The following is a 23,881-nucleotide window of genomic DNA, read 5'->3' on the forward strand; positions in this document are numbered from 1 at the left end:
CTACCTGGATGATGTGGTTATCTTCAGCGACAACTGGGAGGAGCATGTGTGTGATCTAGCACTGGTCCTGGGGAAGATTCAGAAAGCTGGACTGACACTCAACCTCTCCAAGTGTGAATGGGAAAAACGGGAAACAAGTTACCTAGGATATCAACTGGGCCGAGGAGAGGTGCGCCCACAAGTGGATAAGGTTGAAGCTATCCAGAAATGCCCTCGTCCTCGAACAAAGAAAGAGGTACGGTCCTTTCTAGGATTGGCCGGATGGTACCGAAGATTTGTGCCCCAATTCGCAACCATTGCCGCCCCACTCACTGAGTTGACCCGTAAGGATCAGAAGAACCTGGTGAATTGGTCAGATGACTGTGAGGCCGCTTTCAGCACCTTGAAAGCTCACCTGTGCTCTTCCCCAGTTCTCCGGAGTCCAGACTTCAAACAGAGGTTCCTGGTGCAAGTGGATGCATCTGCCATTGGTCTAGGAGCAGTGCTAGCCCAAGGAATTCCGGGAGAGGAGCGTCCAATGTTGTACCTGAGCCGCAAGCTCCAGCCACGGGAAACAAGGTACTCCACGGTGGAAAAAGAGGGCCTTGCCATTAAATGGACACTGGAGAGCCTCATATATTACTTATTAGGACGGGAGTTTGACTTAGAAACGGACCACCGAGCACTGACCTGGATCAACACCATGAAAGACCACAACAGTCGCCTGACTCGATGGTACCTCTCCCTCCAACCTTTCAGATTCAGCATCCGTCACCGCTCTGGGAAAATCAATGTGGTAGCAGACTGCCTTTCCAGGTTGCCGTACACTGACAACCTCCCAGAGGAGGGGGATGATGTGACGGAGTGACATCGTAACTAATGGCACACACACACACTCGCTGGTAGAGCGCAAAGCCACACACACTCGCTGGTAGAGCGCAAAGACGCACACACTCCAACACCACCCGCTGAGAGAGCGGCTGCGCACACACACACACACACACACACACACGCCGCCACACACTCGCTGATAGAGCGCACAGACAGACGCATACACATACATATTTGTAGACCGTCAAGGGTGCACACTTGCCGCTCCTACATCATCATTCTATTAACAATTAACTTGGTTCAAACTTACTTACCCCTCATCCTCAGTTTGCGTCTGCAGCATTCCAAACATTGTTCACATCAGTGGCGCACTTAAATGATGACGATGGCGGGACGCTTAGAGTGACGTCACTATTGTTTGTAGTTCTATTAATTATCTATTAATTTTGTTTATTAAAGGTGGGGGCAATGTTTATTGTGGCACGGTTAATTTGGGGAAATGTTTTGGCTTTATTTTTATCTGGGTTGTTTATTATAATAATCATGCTTGTGTTAATTTATTGTGTTTTTGGGATAATTGATGTTTGGATGGGAGGGGCAGAAGACATGTATAAAGAGTGGTCTACCTCCCACTCAGGTAGAGAATATTGTGTTACGAAGGAGGTAACACCTATTTTTGCTCACTGCTATTTTGAATTACTTTTGGAAATAGCACTTTGGGACATTTCATGTTTTTCTGCGATTTTCACCTGTAAATATTTTTCACTATGCATCTTGTTTTGGGCAAATAAACGGAGAGAAAACAATATCAGTCGACTACGCCATCATCTTTGGACTCTTAAGGAGTTGCAGCAGAACCCCCGTGACACACTGACATTGTGTAATAACATGATGAATGGACAGTGATCACATCTGTCTGTATTGTGTTTATTCATAAGAAATAATGTGTTGTTTAATCCCGTATGGCCAAATCTGATCCTCCATATTATATTTTCCTCTTTCCTGCTTCTTTCTGTGCGCCTAGCCACTCCCACTTTTCTTTGGATACTGTAAAACCATCTTCCTTTCCTCTCCTCCTCCCATTGTTTTTGCCATCTCTCCTTGAGTTGTTGTTTAATGGTGCTGTTTATTTCTGTTTTGCTTAATTTTTTTGCTAGATCTATATTATTATGTGCTGTTGTTACTTTTGCCACCGTGTCTGCTATTTGGTTCCCTTTAACCCCTGTAATGTGTGCTGGTATCCATAAAGTCCCATCATCTGAATTCTATATAATGTTTGTTGTATTTCTATAATGAGGTATTGTCTGCTTTCAGAATGGCTGGATTGTAAACTTATGAGTGATGAACTTGAGTCTGAACAGATGATTGTTTTCAGTGGTTGTATTTCTGCTAATAGAATAGCAGTGAGTTCTCCTGTCTGCACTGATACATTATCACTTAATCGTTTCTGTTGTTTAATGTTTGAAATTCTGCTATGAAGACTCCTATTCCTGTTTTTTGATGCATGTGTGTACTTGTATGATGTATCCATGATAACTGTCTATATAATCTTGTATTACCTCTGGGTTCTGGCTCTGCATATCTTTGTTTTCCTTCTCTAACCATGTGAGATCTATGGTGGCATCTGGAAGAATCCATGGTGCTATTGTCGACAGTGGTACTGTTGGGCTAACGCTGTATTGGTCTACTGTAAGCTCTGATGCCGTCTGATTGATTGTCCATCCAAAGCTTTTTCTGTTTCCTTTCTCCTTTTCCCAACATGGTTTTAATGATGATTCTGATTATGACCCTGTAGTCTGGTCCAGTAGTTCAATGAGTTCTGTATCCTTCTTAATTCTAGTGGCATTTCCCCCATTTCTACTTGGAGTGCTGATGTCGGGGTTGTTTTAAAAGCTCCTGTGCATAACCTTAGTGCCTGATACTGTAGTCTATCCAGTTTTTTGCTGCAGATCCATACACCACACAGCCATAATCTAGCACTGATCTTAGTAACCCATTATATATAGCCCTTAAAGCATATCTATCTGCTCCCCATTCCCTACCAACTAAACATCTCATTATATTCAATATTTTCTTACATTTGTCCATTCATTTTTGAATATGTAACTTTCTCATCAAACCATATCCCTAATAGTTTAAAGAATTTCACTCTCTCCAACCTGATTGTATGGTTTCAGTTTTACTCTATCTTCTATTCTTTTCCTTGTAAATATCATCGTCTTTGTTTTATTCACTGAGAATTTGAATCCCCATTTATATGCCCATTCTTCTATTTTCGTAATATCCCCTTGCACTTTTTTTTACAATGAAATCTATGTTTCTTCTCCTCGTCCAAATTGCCCCATCATCTGCAAATAAAGAACATCCAGAATCCTTTTCTATTTCATTGTAATTTCATTTATCATGATGGAGAACAATAGCGGACTTATTATGCTTCCCTGAGGTGTTCCGTTTTCTACCGCATACTTCCTTGAAAGTTTTTCCCCTACTCTAACCTGTATTGTTCTTCCTCCCTAAAAATCCTTAATCCACTGATACATTCTTCCCTTGACAGTTGAATTAAAAGTCCCTCTCCCCACATCATATCAGTTTGTGGCGCGGGTAGGCGATAAAGTAAGAAATTATTAGAAGCTCGACAACGCCACCCCGGGAATTTCACCCAGGGAATTACTAGGTAATATTATAAAGGCACACAGTTCGGGTTACTGAGGGGGCAAGAGACGTGGTTCCAAGTTAACATATGTTTCTTTTATTAAACAATAATCCTAAAAACTTCAATAAAACTCATTCACACCAACAAAAATGGGGGGAAAAGAACCTTAACAGGGCTGAGGCCAAAGTGAGTGGACGAAGGCTAGGGCAGGGGAGGGATCCACCAAAGAAAAACACCACAATAATCACCAAGCACACGTGGCAGACACTCTCAGTGACGAAAACCCGCTCCCAGGGACACAGCAAGACAAGACGGGAGGATGCCACCACCAGACCACCAGCACCACCACCACCGGCCTACAGCAACTGAAACAGGAGGAGGATAATAACAAATTAGTGGGGATTCATACATTCAAAACAAAAGCAAAACAGAACTAAACACGGGCAGGTCACAGGCCTAAATAAATCACATAACTTCACTACTGACAAGGAAAGAGAAAATGAAAGAAAACCAAAACAAAATCAAATTACTTAAATTACAAAACACAATCTTGAAATTAACTAAATAAAATTACATAAACAAAATCCCATTTAACCCAGACACAATACCCAAAAACAATATTGCACACTTTCTCCCACACACACACACTCGCTCCGTATAAGGGGGAAAATCCCCGGTAAAAACAGTATGCTTGGGCTGGCAGTCGGTGGTAAATTTTCCGACGGCCACCGAATGACGCCACACGAGCCCGCAGCGGCCACCAACACGAACCAAAACTCAGCGGCTACAAAGCAGCAGCGGCTGTTAGATGGTTAAGATCACCTTCTTGTAGTAGTAACAACACTCACGAGAGGAGGAAAAGGAAGAGAGCTTCAGGCAGCCGCCAGCATGCACCACTGCCGATCAACCCACAGCAGCGTGCACAGAGCACGGAGCAGCACCCAACCAGTCGCCCGATCGGAGACGTGACTGCACACTAGAAGTGACAGGCGACAATCGGAGCAGAGCAAGAGCCGGCGAGCGGACTACGCTTTTGTACCGGCTGCCTCAATGATTACCGGAAGTGTTACCATAGCAACCAATAAACAATGAGCGAGGGGAAAGTAACACAACGCTCATACTGCTACAATATCATAAAAACAGCCACTACACTCTCTTTGTTTATGTGTGCTTTTCTAATGTCATGTTCTAAGCAGATGACTGGGTCCATAGTAGATCTTCCTTTCCTAAAGCCGCTCTGGTATTTAGTTATGTTACATGTTACATGTCATTTAGCAGACGCTTTTATCCAAAGCGACTTACAATAAGTGCATTTAAACATTTGGGTACAAATAAGAGCTAGAAGTAAGTAAGAGCTTCAAGTAAACCATACTATGAAGTGCTAGTCATAAGTGCGATTTATACTTTTTTTTTTTTTTGGTCGTCGTCATTGTCTTAGTCGAGGTAGAGTCGGAAGAAATGTGTTTTTAGTCGGCGGCGGAAGATGTGGAGGCTTTCCGCTGTCCGGATGTCGATGGGGAGCTTGTTCCACCATTTGGGAGCGAGGACAGTGAATAGTCTCGAGTTCTGCGAATGCCTCTGCGATCCTCTCAGTGAGGGGGCAGCGAGTCGGTTTGCCGATGCAGAGCGAAGTGGGCGGGCTGGGGTGTAGGTTTTGATCATGTCCTGGATGTAGGCTGGACCGGATCCGTTTGTAGCATGGAACACAAGCACTAGAGTCTTGAAGCGGATGCGAGCAGCTACAGGAAGCCAGTGAAGGGAGCGGAGGAGAGGTGTAGTGTGGGAGAATTTTGGTAAGTTGAAGACCAGTCGAGCTGCTGCATTCTGGATGAGTTGCAGAGGTCGTATGGCACACGCAGGGAGACCAGCCAGGAGGGAGTTGCAGTAATCCATGCGAGAGATGACAAGAGCCTGGACCAGAACCTGTGCCGCCTTCTGGGTTAGAAGAGGCCGTATCCTTCTGATGTTGTGCAACATGTATCTGCAAGATCAGCTGTTGCAGCAATGTTGGCAGTGAGGGAGAGAGGGTCATCAAGTGTCACACCCAGGTTCCTTGCGGTATGAGAAGGAATTACCACAGAGTTGTCAAGGGTGATGGTTAGGTCTGTGGTGGGAGAGCTCTTTCCTGGGAGAAAAAGAAACTCAGTCTTGTCGAGATTGAGTTTCAGGTGATGGTCAGACATCCACTGAGAGATGTCGGTCAGACAAGCGGAGATCCGTTCTGCTACATGTGTGTCAGAGCGTGAGGTCGGAGGTGGAGCAGTTTCTGGTGAAGATGAGGTCAAGGTGGTTGCCAGCTTTGTGAGTTGGTGGAGAAGGAGCAAGTGAGAGAGAAAGAGACGAAAGTAGAAAAAAGTAGATCGGATGACTTCTCTGACTGGATGTTGAAGTCACCACGAAGAACAAGTGGTGGGCCATTTTCTGGGATGTTTGAGAGGAGGACATCTAGTTCCTCCAAGAAGTGTCCCAATGGGCCTGGTGGACAGAAGATGACAACAATGATTAGTTTGACTGGGTGAGTTACAGTTACAGCATGAAATTCAAACAACTGTGAAGAGAAGTGTGGCAGTGGGTAAAGAGTGAAAGTCCAGTTGGGGTTGATGAGCAGACCTGTCCCGCCACCTCTTCCAGTGAATCTGGGTGTGTGGGAGAAGGAGTGGGCGGAGGAGAGAGCCGCAGGGGTGGCTGTGTTGGAGGGTGTTATCCAAGTCTCAGTGAGAGCAAGGAAGTCCAGGCATTGCTCAGTAGCAAAGCAGGAGATGAACTCAGTCTTGTGGGTAGCTGACTGGCAGTTCCACAGGCCCCCTGCGACAAGGTGTTGGATGTGTGTGGAGCGGGTGGGATAGATAAGTGAGGAGAGGTTACGGTGATGCTGTGAGTGATTGTGAGGTTTGTAGTATCTATGAGAAGAGACATGAACAGGAATGGCTCAGGAAAGGGTTAGTTTTATTCTTTCCTGGTTTAGGTGTCGGTATTATAAGAGCTTCCTTCCAGCTATGTGGACATTTCCCACTCTCCCAGACTTTATTATATATTTCTAATCATTTCCTTTTTGATGGCCTAACTAAGATTATTAATCATGATATAACACATTTGATCTTTACCTGGTGCTGACTGGAGATGTGTTTATTTCTGTCATTGTAAAAGCCTTGTTTAATAAATCATTTATAATCTTTAATCTTTATTTTCTGCTATTGTATTTTGTCTCCCTCTTTTCCCTTCTTCACAAATATTGTCTGAGCTGTGTACTTTAACAAAGGTCTTTGCTCGCATTTCTGCTTTCTCTTCATTCATAGTTGCTGTTATTTCCCCTTCAGTTAAAACTGGATATCCATATTCTGCTTTAATCCCATTCATTCTTTTTATAATTTTCCACATTTGATCGATTCTTGTTTCCAATTGAGTTACAAAATAATCTCCAATGTTCTTTCTTTGCATGTTTTATGGTTCTTCTCACAGTTGCTTGTATCCTTTTATAATCAATAAGATTTTAAAAGTTATGTTTTTTTTTCCAACTTTTTAAAAGTCTTATTTCTGTCTTTAATAACTTTATCACATTCCTCTGACCACCAAGGTACAATTCTCATTTTATTCTTTCCTTCCTTCTTTGTAATTGTATGATTTGCTGCCTCTACAATAGTTTTACACACAGACTCATTTAACTCATCCACACTTCTGCTAACATGTATTGCTTGCATTTCTTTATTAGTAATATATTTAAATTTTTGCCAGTCTGCTTTTTTAAAAGACCATCTCTGACTCCTGTCCATATCTCCTTTCTCAAAGTCAATCCCTATTTTCCTCTCTATGGGGTAATGATCGCTTCCTATTGTTGTTTCTCTGATCACTTCCTGTAGTTGTTTCTCTGATCACTTCCTGTAGTTGATTCTCTGATCACTTCCTGTAGTTGTTTCTCTGATCACTTCCTGTAGTAATTTCTCTGATCACTTCCTGTAGTTGTTTCTCTGATCACTTCCTGTAGTTGATTCTCTGATCACTTCCTGTAGTTGTTTCTCTGATCACTTCCTGTAGTTGTTTCTCTGATCACTTCCCATGAACACACAGCTGCTAGAGAGTCTGACACCAGTGTAAGATCTAACGCTGACTCTGTGCCTGATCTGATATTCATTCTTGTGCTTCTTCCATCATTTACATATACCAGGTTTTTCCCATCCATTATCTCTTCAATCACTATCCCATTATCATCATTTTTACTACCCCTCAGTGTACTATGCACATTAAAATCTCCACAACATATAATTTTCCCCTCAATGTACACATTCAATTCGTCCATTGCTTCTACTGAAAGTTTCTTACATTGATTGTGTGTGTGTATATATATATATATATATACATATACATAAACATATATATATATATATATATATATATATATATATATATGTATATACTCCCTTCCTTTACCTAATATGCAAGTATTGTGCATCCCCCTCCACTGCCTCCGCCTCTGTCTCTACAGATACCCTCCTAACCTCTGATTACAAATTCTAATGGAGGTTTTAACCATGTCTCTTGTATGCATATAATATCTAGCTTATCTGAATACTTGTCAATGAATCGTTTAAATTCCTGTCCATTAGCAATTAAACTCCTGGCATTCCATTGTATTACAATCAGTTTGTTGTTCTGTCCCCTAAGTTTCCCTTCCATTTCCAGTTTTTTATTGATGTCTTCCCAGCACATGTTTTTTATCCCCAAAAACGTATCTGCTCCCTTCACGACTATTTTTATTTTCTCTGTTTTGTGTTTGGCTTGATCAGTGCAATTAATGAACTAGGCAATAAATAAGATCAATGTATCTATATTAACAGCTAATTCTTTGTCTTTCTTCTCAGCGTGGCCCATCCCTGATGCTTGGGATTGATTAATTCTGTCGTTTACATTCCTTATTTTATGTGTCAAGACTGGCTCAGATGACTTGACAAAAACAACAGGTACAAGAGAGATGCCGGCAATTTAACATTTATTTATAATCAAAATGATAATCTAAACGAAACATAACCTATATCTGTAATCAGGTGAATCAGTTGTAAATGCAGGTGCATGGATGTGTGTGAGTGTTGGATGTGAAACTAAGAACAAAACAATGTGAGCTGCAGGACGCCAGGCTGGAAATGGTGAGAGAGAGCGAGAGCACGGCTGGACTGTTGGGCTTTAAAGGCACAGCCCCACCTCCTTGGTAACTGCACACACCTGCGATGCATAGGCTTGATTGCCTGTGTAAAACAAAGAGAAGGGTAGAGGCACACCTACACAACTCCGCCCACTCTGGGTCGTCACCCCCCCCCCCCCTTCAGACGGGAACTCAAAAGATTGACCGTCCCAACATAAACCACCACCAAATATTTTCAATAATAAAACACAAATAATGAAAAATAATTACCCCCTCTTTCTCTGCAGATCCAAACCCAAACTCACCCACTTGCTGAAACATTGGCTGAGCAGGAGAGAAAATGCAGGGAAAGTTAAGGGTCACGTCACTAAAAAGCTATGAAATTTTCCAATCAGTCCCAACAATTGGACACGCTGTGACTCAGGCAGATGAGCTAATGAAGAGTCCAGGTTGCACAAAGAATCAGAGTTTTTTAATCTGCCACTCACCAAACTGTCATCAGGCTCAGGGACACGGTCTAGTGGTTCGGTTACGCTCCAAGTGTCCACAGCGAGCACTGGACCCACAGAACCCTTTATGGCACTGTCACCTTTCAAATGCTGATAATACGGCTTTAGCAGGTTAACATGGTACAGATGAGAAGACTTTCTTCGACCTGGTGTAGCTATAAGATAGTTCAAATCAGAGACTTTTTCTATTACAGTATAAGGGCCAGAAAATTTTGCCTGGAAAGGTGAAATAACCACCGGCGTCAAAGCCAGGACCTGATCCCCAGGACTAAACTCATGGTGCTCTGTACCCCGGTCATAATGAACTTTCATTTTGGTCTGAGACTGCCCCAGTTTCTCTTTAGCCAACATCCCTGCCACAAATAACTTGTGTCGAAACCCATTTACAAAGTCAATCAAATTTTGTGGAGCTTCAGTGGGAACCAACCCAATTTTCAGCGCTGTCAGCGGTCCGCGGACAGAGTGCCCAAATACCAAGTCATTCGGGCTAAAGCCCGTACTCTCATGCACTACTTCTCTTGCTGCTAACATTAACCATGGGAGACCTTCCTCCCAGTCCCGATCTAACTCTGTGCAAAATGCACGCAGCAATGATTTAAGCGTCTGATGGAACCTCTCTAACGCGCCTTGGCTCTGTGCATGATATGCAGTGGACCGATTATGGCGAACCCCCAGTGCTTTCAAAACCTGAGCAAAGATGTGAGCAAAAATTAGACCCCCGGTCACTTTGTATGACTTTTGGTATCCCAAACACTGAGATGAACTGACAAAGTGCTTTAACAACAGATTTAGTGGTGATGGATCTAAGTGGATAAGCAGCAGGGTAACAAGTGCTTTGACACATTACAGTTAACAAATACTTGCAACCTGACTTAGGAGAAAACACACCTTTAACAAGGTCACAGTCCAACTCCACATCATGTCGCGGCACTGGTACAAAGCCTAGCTCCATACCACGCATCACAATGAAATCACCCAATTATGTATCATTGGAAAATGGAAGCACCGACTGCACAATGAATGAGTGTCTCCTGTGTCACGCAACACTTTAATATTAACGCTCTTGTCACTGCCCACCAAGGACACTCATGCGTCAATAATAAAAGGTTCAAACCCAGACCTGTCACTGTCATCCACAATCACGGCCTTGTTTCGTCCGCTTGTGCACAACATGGCCGGACCTGAGGTAAACACATTTTTATTTTTTAACAAAGGGCATCGATCTTTCCAATGACCCTCTCCATGGCAAAAAATGCACACGTTGGAATGTTCAGGGCGCTCAAAGCTGGCCGGCGTAAGTTTAGAAAATCTGCCGCGTGTAACGCCACCATCACTGCCTTGAAACCCCACTCCTGCGCGTGTAGTGGGTCTGAAATAGCCACATATAGTTTATTATGTTAACAGACACCCCCCTCTTTTTCATTGTAATATTTGAACCTTTATAAAAACAGTTTTGCAGAAAGCACTACTACTTTGCACCAGTAGAGGGTGCTATAACACCAGTGGGTCCAAGCAAACGGCCTCCGCTCTGCTTTGCTCGGCGCATGTTCAGAGAATAAACATACCGAGCAGCAGTAGCAGAAGCTAACAGCCCTCGTGTTGTGTGTTTGGATTCACAGGTATTTATACCGTAGCTCAGCCACTCAGTGCACGCTGCCTGAGGGGCTCATGCTGCCGGACCAGAGACCCCTAGCTCTGGCGCCGGTAACATTTGGGGGCTCGTCCGGGATGATTAGCATTTCTGCCTAGTGAAGTGAGTGTCGTGACGACGAGAAACGGTGCCCAAAGTTTCAGGGAAGGCTGCTGCAGTCCAGAGCGTCATCCAGAGAGCGGGAGTCACCAGAGTAACGCCAAAATGGCCACTGTCACCCCACGGCGAATGCTGATCTTTAAGATCCAGAAGAATCTGTCGTATTTGAGTCCAGACCAGCTATTGGCAGTCGTGAGTTCAATAGATGATGGCAGCAAAACTCACGATATTCCAGATTTGAGTGAACCAGAACTGTATGACCTGATGGTGGAAAGTGCTATGGAAGATGAAGGTATGTCTCAACTCCTTGTCCTGACTGACATGCTTAATGACCTGCTGGCCACAGACCCCGGTGGAAGTGAAGCTTGCCAGACTGCGCCAGAGACAGGACAGCCAGTGGAGGATTCATCACCCCACCAGGAGCAGCTATCCACTTCATCTCGTTCTGACCATCACGACACAGTCACACAATCAACAACATCCACACACAACCACAACATTTCCACACAGCCATTGCAGGTGGACAAAGACATTCATTCCCTTTCACCTCCATCATTGGACAAAGATGCACACACTAACAGCTCATCACAGGACAGAGACATTCATACTTATCCAGCACCTTCACGAAGAGACGGTGGACGGCCAGCGAGGAACTTTGACACTGCCACAGTCACCAGGGCTTTCACCGCAGGCGTTGATGGATCTCCCCATGGTAGAGTGAGTCTGGCGTCCAGCATGGGAGATCAGGTATTGAGGGTGAATGATTTTGCAGCTCTGCTCCCACGCAGAGAATTTAAGCTACATGGTGGACAAATCTCTGATGTTGGGTCTGATATGTCATACAGTAACCTTTGTAAACAAATTGAAGAAGGTATACAGGAAGGTTTTACTGAGTCAGAAGTGATGCGTACTGTGATGAAAATAATCAAACCAGCTACATTCAGAGATATGTTGACAAACAAAAATTATTTAACTGTTGATGAGCTCAAGCGTTTTCTCCGCGCACATATCAGGGACAAAAGCAGCACTGAACTTTTTCAAGAGTTAAGTAATGCTAAACAACAGGACAAAGAGAGTCCTCAGCAATTTCTGTACAGGCTAATGGGTTTGAAGCAGCGCATTTTGTTTGAGTCACAACAACCTGGTGCTGAGGTTGGCTATGACAAAAAGCTGGTTCAGGGCACCTTTCTCCACACTCTGTATCAAGGTCTGAATGAGAAAAATAGCCATGATCGTTATGATCTAAAACCTCTTCTCACAGACTTACAGGTTAGTGATGACTTTCTTTTGGACCAAATCACTAAGTCTACCAGTGAGGAGACAGAGAGACTCAGACGCCTTGGCACAGTAGCTAAAAACCAACCAGTGACTGTGAGCCCCGCTCAGCTTGACTGTAGTGACTCAACTAAGCAGACTAGAGTTGACACTGAGTTACAGGCTAACCGTACTGCTATTAAAGAACTGACTGCCCAGGTGTCCTCCCTGACCAAACAGCTGGCCCAAGTGGCCTGCTGACACTGCCATCCCTGTGACCACACACTCAGCCCAGCCAATGCCACCAACACCTGAAGCCCGTGGCAGATGCCGCAACTGTGTTCAGCAGGGCAAGATGAGTTGCCCTCACTGCTTCGTATGTGGCCAAGCTGGACATCGGGCGGTCGGCTGTCTTCAAAGGAGGACGTCGGGAAACGGGATGAGGTCACTGGAGAAGGGCAGCCAGTGACCGTGACAGATAAGGAACCCCCAGCCCAACCCAGCATGTCTAAGGCAGCAAGTCCTGTAAAAACAAAAGCACAGTGTCAACCACCAACAAAGAAACGCTTAGCACAGCTCATAGGAAAGCGATGTATGGTATCATGTACTCTCAATGGTGCTCCTCTCCAGATGTTGCTTGACTCAGGGGCTCAATTGACGATGGTGGGGAGAGACTGGATGGAAGAAGCACTCCCTGGTGTCAAAATCCAGCCACTTGAATCCCTCCCTCTCGATGAGCCGCTGGTGATTTCTGCAGCAAATGGCACAGATGTCCCCTTTGATGGATGGGCAGACGTTCAACTCCAAATCGGTAACAAACACTGTGGATATGCCACCATTCAAGTGCCAATGCTAATCAGCCAGAACTGTCTCCACTGTCCTCTCTTAGGCAGCAATGTGTTCGTTGAGATAATCAAAGAACAGAGAAGTGATGTTGATATTTCTGCTTTATTAAAAGAAACCTTAAGTATAAATGACAGTGCTGTCGAAGCCCTAGTTTCTGCTTGCCAGACACTGACCCCAGGTGAGACAGCTGTAGAGTGCAGTGTGAGAACAGGGAAGATGGGTTCCACCATTCCTGCAGGGCAGATTTGTGAGGTGAGGTGCAGAGTCAGGGAATGGCCGAGAGGTGGGGTTATGCTCTTCCAACCTGATGTAGTGGGTAACTGTCCTGAGGGGTTGGATTTGTTTCAGGCCTTAGTTGATGTTCCAAGTGGGTCCACAAAAATTGTGAAGATACCGGTTCAAAACCCCACTAAACATGTCATCTATATCCCTAAGAGAACAGTTTTAGGAACATTAGAAGAAGTTACTGAAATTAAACCAGTAAACTGTTTTCCAGGTGGGTTAGAACCCATGTCCCCTAACACTGTTAATACATCCTCAGCTCAGGTTAGCACAGACAGACAAAGAGAAATAAGTGAGAAAAACAAGACAGAGGACACAACAGGCCAGAGATGGCGCCCCCCTGTTGATGTGTCACATCTGGAGAGACACGAACAAAACATAGTCAGAGACATGTTGTACGAGGAGTCGGATGTCTTCGCCAAAGATGATTGTGACATTGGGTGCATCCCAAACCTGCGACTGAAGATCCATCTGAAGGATGACACGCCAGTACAGACGTCCTACAACTCTGTCCCTAAGCCCTTGTACAAAGAGGTGAAAGACTATGTCCAAAATCTGCTTGACCAGGGCCGGATCAGAAAGTCCACTTCTTCCTACTCATCTCCAGTGGTCTGTGTCAGGAAGAAGGACAAGAGGTTGCGTCTGTGTATTGATTTCAGAGGCTTGAATCGGAAAACCATCCCCGACCGCCACCCTCTTCCACGCATCCAAGATTTGTTAGACAGTCTGGGGGGGGGGGGGTACTCATGGTTTTCCATACTCGACCAGGGCAGTGCATACCATCAAGGCTTTGTCGATGAGAGCTCCAGACATCTGACTGCCTTCAGCACACCCTGGGGCCTTTATGAGTGGACCCGCCTCCCATTTGGTCTAACAAACGCCCCAGCAGTTTTTCAAAGATGTATGGAGGGAGTTCTTGACGGGTTAAGGGACGAGTGTTGTTCTCCATATTTGGATGATGTTCTCTGTTTTTCTAAGACTTTTCATGACCATGTTGAAGATCTGAGACGGGTGCTCTGTCACCTGCGAGAGCATGGTATCAAACTGCGTCCAAACAAATGTGAACTGTTTAAAAGCCAGGTCAGGTATTCAGGACGTTTAGTGACACATGAAGGTGTTCAGATAGACCCTAAAGATATTGAGGCAGTTCAGCATTTGAAAGAGAAAGAGCCAAAGAATGTGGGAGCGGTCAGAGCCCTCTTAGGTTTTTTAGGCTATTACAGAACATTCATACAGGACTTTTCTAGGATAGCAAGACCCCTCTTTCAGCTAATAGAGAGTCTTAGTGAGCCTAGCCAGAGAGCTACCAAGGTCAAGTCAAAAAATACTAAAAGTGGTCAGCTTTTATCCAAAACACCTGTTTATTGGACACCAGATCACAGTGCTGTACTATCATGCCTGGTGGATATGTTAACCAGTCCACCCATTTTGGCTTATCCAGAGTATGACTTACCTTTTGTACTCCACACAGATGCCTCGAACGAAGGTCTGGGTGCTGTACTCTATCAACAGCAGGGAAGCAAGCTCCGGGTTATTGCTTATGGCTCCAGGACACTCACGCCTGCTGAGAAAAACTACCATCTCCATTCTAGCAAGCTTGAGTTCCTGGCGTTAAAGTGGGCAATCTGTGATAAATTTAGAGATTACCTCTATTATGCCCCCACTTTCACAGTATACACCGACAATAACCCCCTTACATATGTTTTGAGCTCAGCCAGGTTAAACGCAGTCGGGCATCGTTGGGTGGGTGAATTAGCAGACTTTCATTTCACCATCAAATATCGGCCAGGCAAGTCGAACACCGATGCTGACACCCTGTCAAGACACCCAGTGCATCTTGATGGTCACCTGACAGAGTTCACAGAGACAGTGTCCCCTGATGTAGTCTCCGCTATCTGGCAGGGAGACAAAGCTGTAAAAGACAGTGATGTGCCATGGGTCGCTGCATTACAGCTGCAGTCAGATGTTGGTGACGCACACTTTGGAGGCACCCCAGTTATCACCCCAGAGTGTCAGAGCTGCACAGAAAGAAGATGCCCCTATCTGTGAGGTGATAAACCTAAAGAAAAGTGGATGGAGTCCTCAGGATAAAGACAAGAGACAAATGGGACGAGAAACACGCAGACTGGTACACGAATGGAACAGACTGAGACTGGACAAAGGGATTTTGTACAGACAGACAGGACAGAGGAAGCAATTGGTTCTCCCCAGTAAACTGAAGGCCACCGTGTTAAAACATTTACATGATGACATGGGGCATGTGGGCGCCAACAAAGTCATACATTTAGCACGAGAAAGGTTTTATTGGCCTTATATGCAACAGGACATAGAAGATTATGTCATTCGCCAGTGTCAGTGTGTTAAACAAAAACATCCTACCCGACCAGAGAGAGCACCTATGGGTTCTATAACAACCAGTGCCCCATTTGAACTCATCTCAATTGATTATTTACATCTTGAACAGAGTAAAGGCGGTTATGAGTACATTTTGGTCCTGGTAGACCACTTTACTCGGTTTGGTCAAGCTTATGCCACAAAAAAAAAAAAACTGCTGGCAGAACAGCGGCTGAGAAAATCTTTTATGCCTTTATGCCTCGATTTGGGTACCCTGAAAAGCTGCATCATGACCAGGGCCGGGAGTTCGAAAACAGTCTCTTTCAGAGACTCCAGCAGCTCGCAGGAATTTCCCACTCCAGAACCACTCCCTACCATCCACAGGGGAATCCTGTCGAGCGCCTGAACAGGACACTCCTACAAATGCTCCGCACTCTGCAGGAGGAGAAAAAAACAGAGTGGAAGGACCATCTTCCTCACGTTGTCCACGCACACAACTGTACGAGACACGAGGGAACAGGTAATTCACCTTTTTTTCTTCTTTATGGTAGAGCTCCACGTTTGCCTGTAGACCTTCTCTTTGACTTGAAACCTGAAGAGGAGCCACAGTCCAGACAAGAATATGCTCAGCAATGGGCTTCACGCATGCAGGAAGCGTACAAGATTGCTTCAGAAAACAGTGGGAAGCGTTCAGCTAAGGGAAAGAAGTATTACGATCAGCATGTTAAAGGTATTACACTGCAGCCTGGGGACCGTGTGCTGGTCAGGAATCTGTCAGAGAGGGGTGGTCCGGGGAAACTTAGAGCTTATTGGGAAAAAAAGGTTCATCGAGTGGTTGAAAAGATGGGAGACGGACCTGTTTACAGAGTTCAACCAGAAACAGGAGAACGCACTTTCCGTGTGCTGCATCGCAACCTTCTGCTACCTGTTAATGATTTGCCTTTAGAAGTCCCACCGAGTCAGTCCGCACCGAGGAAGAGACAAAGACAGATAGACTATCACAGAAGCAACAGAGAGACGGTGGAGCAGGAGCCTGAACACTCGGAGGAAGAGGAGGAATACACCTATTGCCTTCGAACAATTCCTGTATATAGCAGGAGGAGAGTCAGACCCGCAAGTCCTCAGTCTAACCCACCAGATGAGCTCCGACCGATAGCCCCAGAGTTTCAACCACGGAGACAGGTAACAGATATGTCTCAAAAACAACAACAACAACAACATGATACTGTCACCGTCCCAGATCCAGTGCAGATACCAGACCAGCTGGCAGCTGTCCCACCACCGGATCAGGAAGTGCAAGGAGAACTCAGAACTGATGACACTGTGGAGGAGGCTGATTCAAGAGAGCAGGAGGAAAATGATGAGCCTGCAATGGAACTGCCCGAGGAGGAAGTTCAACCTGTGAAGAGGTCAGCTCGAGCACCGAGACCTCGAGAAAGGCTCACATATGACCATCTTGGACAACCATCATACCAGTCTTGGGGACCAGGTGCAAGCCTGATGTTCGCCTATGCCCCTTACCCCACGTCTCATCTTCCATTACCCCTCAATCCATGTCCCATACCCTCCTTTTACCCAGCTGTCCCCGAACATTGTTTCTACCCTGCACAAGCAGTGTGGACATGCTAGAGACACACAAAGACTTGAAGAACAGACGAGACCAGACTTTACTGTACACACACACACCTACACCTGCACACACTTGCACACACACACACCTACATTGACACACACTTATGTTGACAATTGGACTGTTTTGAGACATTTTCTTTTAAGATTTGTGTTAGTTTGGTTCTAGATGTCGGAGACATCTCTTGAAGCAGGGGAGAGTGTAGTGGGTCTGAAATAGCCACATATAGTTTATTATGTTAACAGACACCCCCCTCCTTTTCATTGTAATATTTGAACCTTTATAAAAACAGTTTTGCAGAAAGCACTACTACTTTGCACCAGTAGAGGGTGCTATAACATCAGTGGGTCCAAGCAAACGGCCTCCGCTCTGCTTTGCTCGGCGCATGTTCAGAGAATAAACATACCGAGCAGCAGTAGCAGAAGCTAACAGCCCTCGTGTTGTGTGTTTGGATCCACAGGTATTTATACCGTAGCTCAGCCACTCGCTGCCTGAGGGGCTCATGCTGCCGGACCAGAGACCCCTAGCTCTGGCGCCGGTAACACGCGCATCTCAGGAAAACTACTCCTGTGTGTCAAAACAAAATCATCTGCTAACTCGGCCGCTCCAAGTGCTGTAGCTGGATCCCTCTCATTTGCTGATTAAGTACAAAACCTGTGGGATGACACACAGGCGAACCCCACGGAGTGCCCTGGAGAAGGTTGCCAAGGCAACCAACACTAGCCGCTCCCCATAACACTACAAAAAAACAAACTGACACAATCTCAAAGGAGAAAGTGTCCTTAAGCCTAACGGGAACCACCGGACATGTGCATCGACTCAGTAACTCACCGACCTCTGACTGGTGAAAAACTCTCCCTGACCTGCAAACAAATCATACAAATTCATTACAATGGACGAGCCCCCATTTGTCAAGACTGGCTCAGATGACTTGACAAAAACAACAGGTACAAGAGAGAAGCCGGCAATTTAACATTTATTTATCATCAAAATAATAATCTAAACCAAACATAACCTATATCTGTAATCAGGTGAATCAGTTGTAAATGCAGGTGCATGGATGTGTGTGAGTGTTGGATGTGAAACTAAGAACAAAACAATGTGAGCTGCAGGACGCCAGGCTGGAAATGGTGAGAGAGAGAGAGAGCACAGCTGGACTGATGGGCTTTAAAGGCACAGCCCCGCCTCCTTGGTAACTGCACACACCTGTGAAGCATAGGCTTGATTGCCTGCCTGTGTAAAACAAAGAGAAAGGGAGAGAGGCACACCTACACAACCCCGCCCACTCGGGGTCGTCACATATGTCCCTGTACTCTTTTAGCTGCTTCTGCATAGCTTATGTTGTTTGTTGCTTTTACATTTCCTGATTCCACAGCCCCCATATGTCACCTTGAGGTTTCCACCACAGTTACAACATTTCTCTTGTGTATTTTCTCCGCATTCTTCGATTCTATGTTCACCTCCACATTTGGGACACCTCTGCTTTCCTTTACACACCGCTGCAATGTGACCATATCTCTGACATCTGTAACATGGAAGTGGGGGAGGAATATAGAGTCTGACCGGAAAACTCATGCAGGAAGTGTGGACGCCTGAAACTCTAATAGCACAGACATGTTGTTAATCCAAAGTCCTCGTCAACAGGAATGCCTGTTATAACTCCCCGTAACACCCGGTTCTCTCCGAGTACCCTTCTTTCACATATCCTTTGTTTGCAAATATTTTCGATATGTAATGCTTTATTTTTTTGCTCTTCTGTTTTACAGATTACTAACAAGTTTCCATCTCTCAGGATTTTAGCCATTTCCACTTCCCCTACCTTCTTTTTTAATTCCCGTGACAGCAAGATTGGGCTTAAACTGATGTGCTCATCTTCCTTTTTAAATTTTAGAATCAGTTTGAATTCTTCCCTTGCTACTTTTTTAAGGTTAAATCGTCGCTCCTCATCTGAACTGTCTTCTCTCCACCCTCTTTTATTGCCTTGATTTATTTCCTCCCGTTTGTTTTGACCCTGTCATCGTCATCCCCCTGGCTTGCCATTCCGATCCAGTCACACACCAGTTTATGCCAACCGCCAAAAAACACTCAGATACCGCGGAAACAAACAATCAAATAAACAAAATAAGAGAAAAACAAAACAAAACCGTGTAGCTTCTTCAATTTTTTCCTCCAACTGAGTCCGTCCCATCCGCTTCCGTATCCGCCTCCAGTCCATCTACACACCCCAAACATTGTTTACGTCAGCGGCGCACTTAAATGACGACGATGGCGGGACGCTTAGTGTGTCGTCACTTTTGTTTGTAGTTCCATTAATTATCTATTCATTTGGTTTATTAAAGGTGGGGACAATAATTATTGTGGCACCATTAATTTGGGACATATTTTGGCTTTATTTTCATCTGGGTTGTTTGTTATAGTAATCATGCTTGTGTTCATTTATTGTGATTTTTGGATAATTGATGTTTGGATGGGAGGGGCAGAGGACCTACATAAAGAGCGGTCTACCTCCCACTCGAGCAGTGTATATTGGGTTACAGAGGAGGTAACACACCTATTTTTGCTCACAACTGAATTCAATTATTTTGATTGAGACTTGTACAGGTTTTTTCTTGGAAATATCATTTTGGGACAATTTTCATATTTTTTTTGATTTTCACCTGTAAATATTTTTCACAGTATGCATCTTGGGTTGGAAAAATAAAAAGGGAAACACAACATCAGTCGACTACGCCATTATCTTTGGGTCTATTGAGGAGTTGCAGCAGAACCCCGTGACACATGTGAGAAATCCATTAATTTGACTGAAGATGGCAGCATTGTTGTTCTGTGTTAACGTCTGTTCTGTTAATGTTTGACTCCAGTTGATGCAGAGATAAGAGCTGACACTTGGTTTCCTGTTCAAAGCAGCAGTGATTTTGTGCTCAAATCAAATGTAGCAAAATAAACAAACACAAAACAACCATGTGGATATTAACGCTCTCTCACTTGCACATGAACAAGAAGTCGGTGCCATTTCAGCATTGTGACTTTCTTTAAAAAATTTTTAACCATGCAAGAATTTATTATTTCATCTGAACGAGGAATTATTAAACTACAAGAAAATGCTATTGGTCCAGCTCAGGATATTGAATTATAATACTTTTGACCAAATTCTTGACATACAACATGGGCCAAATGTCCACCCTGTTATGGGACATTCTCATCTTTATTAATAAGTGTCTTGAATGCACAGTCATTGTGATATTTACATTTTCTAAGAACAAAAATGTCCCTCATTTGCTCAGTGAAAGTATTTAAAAAAATATCCATATATAAGCATTATCTTGAAAAAAACATGTTCTAATTTAAGGTAAAATTTGGTTTCAACATATTTCTTTTGCAATAAAAAAAGAAATGAATTGAATTTTGCGCCATTTTTAGACAATTTGAGTTTTTCAATTCATTCACCACATTAGTAACCACAAAAACAAGCAAAAATATTATTCCATTTGAATTTATTATCATAAAAATACAGGGGTAACAGGGTGGACACAGCAGTAACAGGATGGACAACATGTAACAGGGTGGACATTACATTACTTTTCTCTTGTCTTGTTCTTTTCTCTCTTCGGTTGTTCGATTTCATTCTGTAGCCTCCTTCTGCCCTGTCTGGCATTCCTCTGCCCAACAACATATTGCCTAAAACACAAGAATGTTGTTACAATTTACAATGACTAGTGGATACATGTTCTGTATACAACAATACAAGGATAGACGGTCATATAGTCACATTAAAATAAATTGTATGGCCACACACATAGTCAGGGCAAAACCATCAGATAAGACAACTTTAGATTTTACTTCTCTTATCATTAAACTATCAACTTTCGTCTAACCTTGAGGGCCCTGGTTTGGGGGTATTTTCGTTATGTGGGGGACTTTCAGGTGTTGAAGGAGGCGTTAGCTGCAAAGTTGTTGTGGATTTCTTTCTCTGTGCTCTCCTCTCTCTTTCACTGAGGTCTGACACTTTCCTTTTTCTTCCTTCCTCTCTGTCACTTCTCCACCTCTCTTTCTCTTTATTTAGGTATTGAGCCCGTTTTTCAGGGTCTGCATCACGCCATGCTTTTCTGCAGCAGACAGCGGTGCCATTCACTGACAAAAAGATGCATGTTGTTTAATCAGACATTTTGGTAAAAAACAACAACAACAACAAATGTATAAAAAAATGATATAAAAAAGAAAAAATACAAACAAATGCTGGAAATAATTATTCATTAGCCTTCTTAGGTCCACCCTGTTATTATGAGTCCACCCTGTTACTGTGCAAAATGGTAACGGGGTGGACAGTAACAGGGGGAACATTTTTGGCTAAAGTTAGCCATAGCTGCTAATGGGATGAACAACATGCTAGCACGAGGTGTCCACAGAGGAGGATTTATAACATATTTATTAACCATAGTTTAATATTTGCAAAAAATATATAAATTACAACAATAAAATGGAGTAACAGAATGGACGTGTTAAGCTTTGCCGAGTCAGTGAGCCATTCTAAAAGGCTAAAAAACAGTAGATTGAAGAATGATACTTACTCTGCTTCTTGTTGAAAAGTTCCCTCCAAATATCTCTGCTACTTCCTGAGGATCATGTGACTTGAGGAATAGTCAGTGGGTGTATTTAAAGGGTTATCCATCAGAGGAACGGGGGGGGACGTCAAAACCGGGACATAAATCATTTTGAAATGTTAAAGCATTAAAAATGAATTCATATAAAAAAATAACATTTATTCAGAAAATTGACAAATAAGATCATACAACAATAATGAAAAAAAAAATATATATTTTTATTTTTATTACTTATAATTGTAAGTGTAGTTGAGCAAACATGAATGGGGACACATCACTTTGGCCTGTTTGCAATAAAATCTGATAAATTATTTTTAATTAATTCATCCTTTTTATATATTGCTATGTTTTATGGTAGAAATGATCTTACTATTTAAAATGTGATTTTCTAAATGAATATTAGCATAATTTTAAACAAAATATACCATATAATGTCATGGGGACTGAAATGGCACCAATTGTAGGAATGACCCTGTTGCTCATAGCCCATTCTGGGCCTTGTTTGCCTTTTCATTAAAAGCAAGAAAGGCAGCAAGTGTTCCCATGATTGTTTTTCACTTGAACATTTACTGCTTCATAAATCCAACACAATGATAAGTAGACTGACCACATTTGCTCACTTTTGTTGTATGAACATGTGATATTTCTTACCAGGTTACCTGATTAGTGAGCATATACATGTATGATTATTATGTAGATATTTCAGACGTATATAACAGAAGCAAAGTTGCAAATTCTGACTCTATCCCTACTTGGTCTTTATAAGTCACAAAAACCTGAACATTGTGTATATCTAAGGGTTTCACAATTCACCTTTTTTCCATAGTTAACTCGCGATTAATCTCTATATAAAAAATATAGTTAGAATCAAATAAACACAAAGAAAAAATGTCTTTTATCTTTGATTTCTTCTTTCAAATAAAAAAGTGCATTGTAGACCCACTTGACACAGCACATAAAATGCCACAACAATGTGGTCTTAAAACTGAAGAGGGAGTAGACAACAAACGACAAACAGAACAGGGCCTAATGACAGTTAAATGAATGAAAAACTGCAGTCATTAGACACATCAGATTCAGAACTCTGAACTCTTAGTGCTAACTTTTCTCCTATTAATTAAGCCAATTGCTAAGGACACATTTTCAGTGGACAGTGCTGCTACCGCTGTAGTTAACTTAGCTTCATCCAGTGGGCCGCGATTAACCGTTATCAAAAAAAATTAACGCGTTAATTTTTTTAATTAATCGCATTGCGATTAATTAAAATCGCAATGCGATTTGTGAGTGTGTGTGGGAGAGTGTGTGGTTTACAAACTTCAGTTTCCTGTGTGAAAACCTGATAAAAACTACGTCAGTTTTAGTCTACGATATCTCCAGAACATTTTCACGTCTTTATCTCACTGTCGGACAAACTTGGAGCTGGTAATTTTGGTACTGTTGCTATGGAAACACAAACAAATACATCATGTATTATACCGACCTAAACGGTTAATAACAACATACAGAAACTTTCTCAAGTAACTTTTTTTGAGTTATTTCATGCAAAAAAAAAACATTCTTGTCTTGGATGCTGCGCTTTTTGTTTTTTAAAATACTTTCTTCCACCACACACACACACGCACACACACACATACATAGACACACACACACGCACACACACATACATAGACACACACACACACGCACACACACACACACACACACACACACACACACACACACGCACGCACACACACACACGCACACACACATACATAGACACGCACACACGCACACACACACACACACACACACACACTGCTGCCTCCATCACTACGTTCAAATGTCTTATTTTGTCACTTCAGTGTTTGAAATCCTTTGTTCAGATTGACGTCAGTGACACAAAGTGACCACACGAGGCAGCAGAGGACCAGCAGCTCCTGTGTCCCCGCAGCTAAAATCACTGGTTTTCTCTATGGGCTTTGGTGTGGGAGAGTGAGTGGATGGAGCTGTTAATCTATGACCTAAAAGAGCGTAGACTTAATCTGACATAGATTGTATTAGGTGTCAGTACCTCGTCATCAACACAACAAAGTAGA

At 43.3% G+C, this 23,881-nt stretch overlaps 1 long non-coding RNA gene across 2 annotated transcripts; it reads right to left on the reverse strand.

Moving 5' to 3' along the window:
* Window positions 1-3,536: 3,536 nt before the first annotated feature.
* LOC131443530 (uncharacterized) lies at window positions 3,537-4,459 on the reverse strand. Of its 2 annotated transcripts, none has more exons than XR_009233640.1 (2): window positions 4,358-4,459; window positions 3,537-3,828 (listed from the first exon to the last, which is right to left on the reverse strand). It is a non-coding gene; the product is annotated as an uncharacterized LOC131443530 (long non-coding RNA). The 2 variants fall into 2 exon arrangements; XR_009233641.1 differs by having other exon boundaries at window positions 4,312-4,459.
* Between the last annotated feature and the right edge of the window lie 19,422 nt (window positions 4,460-23,881).

This window comes from Solea solea, chromosome 17 (assembly GCF_958295425.1).
Source record: "Solea solea chromosome 17, fSolSol10.1, whole genome shotgun sequence".
NCBI classification, from domain to species: domain Eukaryota; kingdom Metazoa; phylum Chordata; class Actinopteri; order Pleuronectiformes; family Soleidae; genus Solea; species Solea solea.